We start from the raw sequence: 6,609 nt of genomic DNA, 5'->3' as shown, positions 1-6,609 counted from the left end.
AGATGGGGAAACTGAGGTAAGCAACTTGCTCTCCATACACAGTAGAAGAACCAGGAATCAAACCCAAAAGTTCTCACCCCATATGCACTGCTCTCTCTGCTAGATAATTTTGTAGACAGCATGCTGTCCATCAGTGCTGAGGAGGTTTACACACTAGACAAAAAGGATCAAGTTCTGATCTCATTTACAATGTTGTAAAACTGAAATAAATCCATATCTGAAGTTTCTCCTCCTTATTCCAGATTTGCACTGATGTAGGAGAGCAGAATCTATCCCATAAAACATAGAAGGAGAGCCTCTATGTTCTACAGAAATAGACCCTGTAAGGATTTGGACTGGCTATAACTCTTAGCCATGTTATAGTCACAGGATGGAGAGAAAAACATATATTACAGATGGATGGATAAATGAACGGAGAAATCCCAGCTGGACTTAGCCTGCAATCGCCTGAGGGTAGCTATCACGTTGACCCTCTTCTTTGTACGGTAGCAAACATCATATTAAAAATTGTATTTTTAAAATAAATTAAAAGGAGTGCATTTCCAGTGGATGACAGGAAAGGGAGTCTGTAGAGGGGCTGCTCCCCCACTCCAGCGGAAAAAGGGTTAAAGTCAGCCCTGGGAGAAGGTTGTGGCTGACAGCTGCTTAGCTGGGCTGAATGGGGAAGCGGCCACAGCTGAGCCATGCCCCAGTCAGGCCACAGCTGGCCTGTATAAAAAGGCTGTGAGGCATACTCCTGAGAGGAGTCTCTCCCTAGGCTGGGAGAGAGCAGGGCCTGGCTGTTTGTAGCAAGGTGTACTGACAGTGAAGCAGGGCTGGAAAGAGCCAGGGGAGCTCCAGGCTGGCAACTCCCCAGGCTGCAGGGCCTGGTCCTAGGCCCACAGAGGTACTAGGAGGCAGAGAAAGGCAGCAGGTCTGAAACTCTTTGCCTATGATGAGTGGCTTTTAAACTGCAGTCTGCTCCAGGGAGTGGGGGCTTGGTGATGACTGGCAGTAGCCTAGACTGAAGTAAAGTGGGGATTAGAGGATTGGGGGTTCTCCCAGAGAAGGGAGATCCGTAGAGACTGGGGGTATTGCCAGGGGGCAGCCCCAGGGTGAAGGGGCACTGGGGTCTGGGAGGGATACAGGGGTCTAGGAAAAGTGGCCCACTGGCCTGCAGAGGGTGCCCAGGCTGGAAAAGAGCTAATTCCCTGAGATGATCAGCAGGAGGTGCTGCAGGGGTGAGTCACACACATTTGCAGAGTCTGAAACAGGCAATCTAGGGCCTTGGCTACACTGGTGCTTTACAGCGCTGCAACTTTCTCGCTTGGGTGGGACAAAACACCCCCCTGAGTGCAGCAAGTTACAGCGCTGTAAAGCGCCAGTGTAAACAGTGCCCCAGCGCTGGGAGCCATGCTCCCACTGCTGTAAGCTAATCCCCATGGGGAGGTGCAGTACCTGCAGCGCTGGGAGAGCTCTCTCCCAGCACTGGTGCCGTGACCACACTTGCAACTTTAAAGTTCTACGGCGGGAGTGCTCCTGCAGCAGCACTTTGAAGTTGCATGTGTAGCCGTACCCTAGGATAGCAGATAAGGCCATTTGGTGAACTGCTGTGAGGCCTTGTGCAGAAGTTTGACACCTACAGAAACAGAGCAGGAATTCTTTGAAGCATCAGAAACACAAAACAAATGGATACTTTTTGTGTATGGTAGTGTATGTGTCTGTGTAAAATATCTCCCTGAATAAGTCTCCAGTGGGAGCTCAGTCCATCATTGCAGATAGAGAAGAGCTGCTGTAGGTAGGGGTGGGGCTGTGTGGTAGTGGGGTGGGGGTGCTGGGATGGACAAGCCAGGAACACAAAGCCACCCACACCCTATTTTGGCAACCACAGCAGATGGCTCACCCCATTTGTGGTAACTTTTATCCCATGTGCCCCTCTCTGTCCTGGGGTTCCCACTGTCTGGCAGTGCATCTTCTCTTTTCTGACCCCCAGCTTCTGCACCCTGTTCCTCAATATGTTCATCAGTCCATCTCCTTCCCCTGTTTTACCCTTCTCTGGACACGCGTAGGTCCTAGTGTTGCCTACTTTCTAATCACACAAAACCGAACACCCCTTCCCCGCTTACTCCATTCCCCCCTCCCTCTGTCACTTGCTCTTCCCCCATCCTCACTCACTTTCAGTGGGCTGGGGCAGGAGGTTGGGGTGCAGAAGGAGGTATGGGCTCTGGGCTGGGGGTGCGGGCTCTGGGATGGGCCCAGGGATGGGGGGTTTAGGGTGTAGGAGGTGACTCTGGGTTGGGGCAGGAGGTTAGGTAGGGTGACCAGACAGCAAGTGTGAAAAATCAGGATGGGGACTAATAGGAGCCTATATAAGAAAAAGACCCAAAAATCTGGACTGTCCCTATAAAATCAGGACATCTGGTCACCCTAAGGTTAGGATGTGTCGGGGAGTGAGGGCTTCAGCTGGGAGTGGGGCTGGGGATGAGGTGTTTGGGGTGCAGGATGGGGCTCCGGGCTGACCCAGGGGGTTGGAGTACCAGGGAGGTGAGGGCTCTGGCTGGGGGTGTGGGCTCTGGGGTTGGGCTGGGAATGAGGGTTTTGGGGTGTGGGAGGGGACTCTGGGCTGACCCAGGGGTTTGGGGTGCTGGGGGCAGTGAGGGCTCCAGCTGGGGTGGGGCCAGGGAAGAGGGGTTTGGGGTGTGGGAGGGGGCTCCAGGCAGGGCCAGGGGGTTGAGTGCGGGGATGTGTGTGCAGGGTCCCAGTGGTGCTTACTGTGGCTCCAAGGAAGCAGCCACCAGGTCCCTGCAGCCTCTGAGCGCATTTGCAGCCAAGCAGCAGTGTGTAGTGCCTTCATGCCCACAGGTACTGCCCCCCCCCACAGCTCCCATTTATTGCGGTTCCTAGCCAATGGGAGCTGTAGAGCCAGTACTTGGGGCAGGGGAAGTGCATGGAGCCTCCCAGTCCCTGGCTGCCCCAGTGCCTAGGACAGGGGTCTCAATGATATCATCGAGAGGAATTGCTGCTGAATTTCGGCGGCATTTTGGCAGATGCTCGACCACCGCCACGGTCCTTCATCTGGCACCCACCAGACAAAAAGGTTGGGGACCACTGCCTAGGGGCTGCAGGGACCTGGGAGCAGTGTAGAGACAGAGCAGGTAGGGAGCCTGCCTTAGACCCGGGCCCCGGCACTGACCAGCAGGGCAGCCTGGGGTGGTGCAAGTGGGGCAATTTGCCCTGGCCCAGCGGCGGTCTGGGTCTTTGGCGGCAGGGGGCCCTTCAATGCTGCTAAAGACGCAGAGCGACTGAAGGGCCCCCCACCGCTGAAATGCCGCAGAAGACCTGGACCACCGCCGGGTGAGTACAAGCGCTGCAGCTCCCCCACTTTGCCCCAGGCCCCCTGAATCCTCTGGGCGGCCCTGCTGACCAGAGCCGCCAGGGTCCCTTTTCGACCATGAGTTCTGGTGGAAAACTGGATGGCTGGCGCCCCTATCTGGCTCCTGCACAAATTACACCCCCCCCCCTCACTTTGATTGCAGTGAGCTGGCTGGGATGCAAGTGAGGGCAGCGGCTTCAGCAGATGTGACTGAGCATGTTCCGGTCTCTCCAGCCTGCTCAGTAACAGCAAAGTAGCAAATCGTGATGGGAAGCGGATTCTGTGATCCCACGCGAGGGTGGCGAGCTCTGCGCTGTCTCCTCCTCCTCTGAATAGCAGCCAGCTCATCTCCTCTGCTTCTCCCCGCACCACCCGGCCGGGAAGGGGAGAGAGGGGACCCCATGGCAGCCCCCAGGCCTGGGAGAGGGACATGAAGAGCCCCAGGGGCTGCCGGAGGAGCAGAGGTGAGGCTGGGGGGCGGATATGAGGGTGGAACTGATATGGGGGCTGAGGGAGGGGCAGATGTGGTGGGGAATTGACGTGGGGGCTGGGCAGGATTGAAGGGTCAGTCAGATCTGGGGGGCAGAACTGATGCGGGGGTTGTGGGGGAGTGGATTGATTTGAGGGTCGGGGGCAGATTAATTGCTGGACTGGGGGCCGGGCAAATGAGGGGGTGGGAGCTTGTGCAGTGTGGCAAACATCAATTCACTCCGTAGATGTGGGTGAGGGGGCAGCTAATTGTCTCTCACACGCTGGGGATGACGGGGGGGGGGGTTCCCCAGACATCTAAAGAGACCAAAAACATGATATCTTTAAAAAAAACACCACCACACGATTTGGGGGTTAATTTCATTATTTTGAGGGGGTGACTCATGGAGGTCGGCAATGCTACATTTTCACATAAGACTCCAGGGCTGTGACTCTCTGAATGGCTTCCTAGCATCTCAGCAAACCGCATGAATCAGTTTCTGGAAGGGAACCTCCCAGTTGCTGTGCAGGTGGAGCATATCTCTGAGCTCAGGAAAGTGAGACTTGCCCTTTTCCACTGTCCAGAGGGAGCCGGGGCCTCAGGGAAGCCTAGGAAAAGTCTCCAGAGTGAAGCTACTTGCGACATCAGAACCTGTCACTCTAGGCTGTAGGCGCAGTTTCTGTCTAGCCTGCATCTCCCCGTGTTGAAAGGGATCGCATACAGATGTCTCTTGCCCTCAGTGCAGACAAGCTCTGCAAGAGAGAAACCTCAGGCTAGCAGAGCTGGCAAGTTGTGTGGGAGCACCAGCTCCACTGTAGTTAAAATTGAGAAGCTCTTTCTGTTTTAAGGATGACATTTCTTAGTGCTCTCAAATCTGCATAGATACTTGGATTGCCTTGTAAGTTGCTGTGCCTTATGGGAGCAAGGAATAGGGTTAATGACCAAATTCGGGGTCATTTGACAAAGGGGTTCCTAAGATATAGGTTCCCCCCAACCGTTTTTCTTAAAATTGATGGATTTTCCAACAAATTTTTGTGCGCACTTGGGGAATCAAGTCATGGCTCTGTTCAGACCCCAAATGATCTCACTAGCATTAATCCCCCCATGTGCCTGACACCCATTACCTCTTAGGACAGTGGCCCCAAACTTTTGACAGTTGTGCCCCTGCCTTACCCCTGTCTGCTCCCCTCTCCCTAGCCCTCTCCTGAGCTGCTGCTCGGAGTGGGGCTGCAGTTCCTGAGGGGGTCAAATGTGTGAACAGAGATAAGGGGGCTGAGGCTGGAGCTGCAGCTGAGGGTGGGTCTGAGGCCGGGGCCAGGACCGGGAATGGACCGTGGCCATGGGCTGAGACTGGGGGCAGAGGCGGGAGTGAAGTTGCAGCTGGGCCATGGTGGGGGCCAACAGCTGGGACCACATCTGGGTGTGGAGCCGCACTGAGGCTGGGGATGGGGCCAGGAGATGGGGCTGCAACTGGGATTGGAGCAGAGCTGGGGGTGCTGTCGGGTTGGGTGGTGCTCCTCCCCATCCCCCGTGGGGGCTGACCCGAGCCTGCCGCACTCCCTGAACATTCCTCCGTGCCCCTCTAGTTTGGAGACCTCTGTCTTAGGAGGAGCAACATTTAAAATGTTCTGTTCAATAAAGAGTTACACTCTTCAGACTGGCTGGAGCCTAATGCTCATGCACAGAATGGATTACACTGCACATGTGCAGAGTACCCAAGAGGGTTACTAGCCACCAGGCTTTGCTGTGACCTGCGTGGCTCACGGAATGTGCTGTGCACATTCCAGAACAACACCCAGGCATTGTAAGTTGAGAACCCATTCTAGGCAGAAATCTGGAAATGAGTTGTTGGCCTGTTGCCTTTGCCTCTGTCCAAAGGGGCTTTTTATGTTGGAGAAATGTAATCCGAGTACAGCAGAAAATTCAGAAGGTGTTCAGGTTATTTCAGAAAATAAAATTTGAGTGCTTCCTGGGAGGAGGATTAGGGTGCAGAGGAGTGGAGGGAATAGGTGGAGATGGGTTTCAATGCAGCGGATGTGGGGGAGAGCCCCCCACCCAAGCCATTCTTTTTAGGTGACAGATCTAAGGAACTGCCCCAGACTGAGGTGTTAAATTAAACAGTAATAAGTCATCAGGATCAGATGAGTTCTGAAGGAACTCAAATACAAAATTACAGAAATATCACTGTGGTATGTACCCTATCACTCTGTACCAGATGACTGGAGGGAATCTAACATAATACTGATTTTTTTTTTTTTAAAAAAAAAGCTCCAGAGGCGATTCTTGAAAGTATATGCTGGTAAGCCTAAATTTAGAACCAGACAAACTGGTGGGAAAGGGAAATCATGCCTCAGCAATCTAATTCATTGAGGGTGTCAACAAGCATGTGGACAAGAGTGATCCAGTGGATATAGTTTACTTGGACTCTCGGAAAGTCTTTGGCACAGTCCCTCACCAAAGGCTCTTCGCAAAATAAGCAGTCATGAGATAAAAGGGAAGGTCCTCTCATGAATCAGTAACTGGTTAAAAAATAGGAAACAAAGGGCAGGAATAAATGGTCAGTTTTCACAGTGGAGAGAGGTAATTAGCAGGATCTCTCAAAGATCTGTTTTGTTCAACATATTCATAAATGATCAGAAAAAGGGGGTGAACAGTGAGGTAGAAAATTTTGCAGATGATTCAAAATAGTTCAATCCAAAGCTGACTGGGAAGAGTTACAAAGGAATCTCCCAGAACTGGATGATTGGGCAACAAAATGGCAGATGATATTCAGTGTTGATAAATGCAG

At 53.1% G+C, this 6,609-nt stretch overlaps 1 protein-coding gene across 4 annotated transcripts in view; it reads left to right on the top strand.

The window, feature by feature from the left end:
• Positions 1–760: 760 nt before the first annotated feature.
• Positions 761–6,609, top strand: part of LOC120408985 (E3 ubiquitin-protein ligase TRIM39-like) — a 41,586-nt gene continuing 35,737 nt past the window's right edge. For 2 of the 4 annotated variants that reach the window (XM_039546235.1, XM_039546237.1), the window contains exon 1: positions 3,545–3,816. The gene's annotated coding sequence lies outside the window, so the exon portion shown is untranslated. Of the gene's footprint in view, positions 914–3,544; positions 3,817–6,609 lie in introns of those variants that run through there. The other 2 variants (XM_039546239.1, XM_039546238.1) reach the window with 2 other exon arrangements.

The sequence above is a fragment of the Mauremys reevesii genome, linkage group 7 (assembly GCF_016161935.1).
Source record: "Mauremys reevesii isolate NIE-2019 linkage group 7, ASM1616193v1, whole genome shotgun sequence".
Classification (NCBI taxonomy): domain Eukaryota; kingdom Metazoa; phylum Chordata; order Testudines; family Geoemydidae; genus Mauremys; species Mauremys reevesii.
The sequence above is the reverse complement of the archived record's forward strand: the minus strand, read 5'-3'. Positions and strand labels throughout refer to the sequence as shown.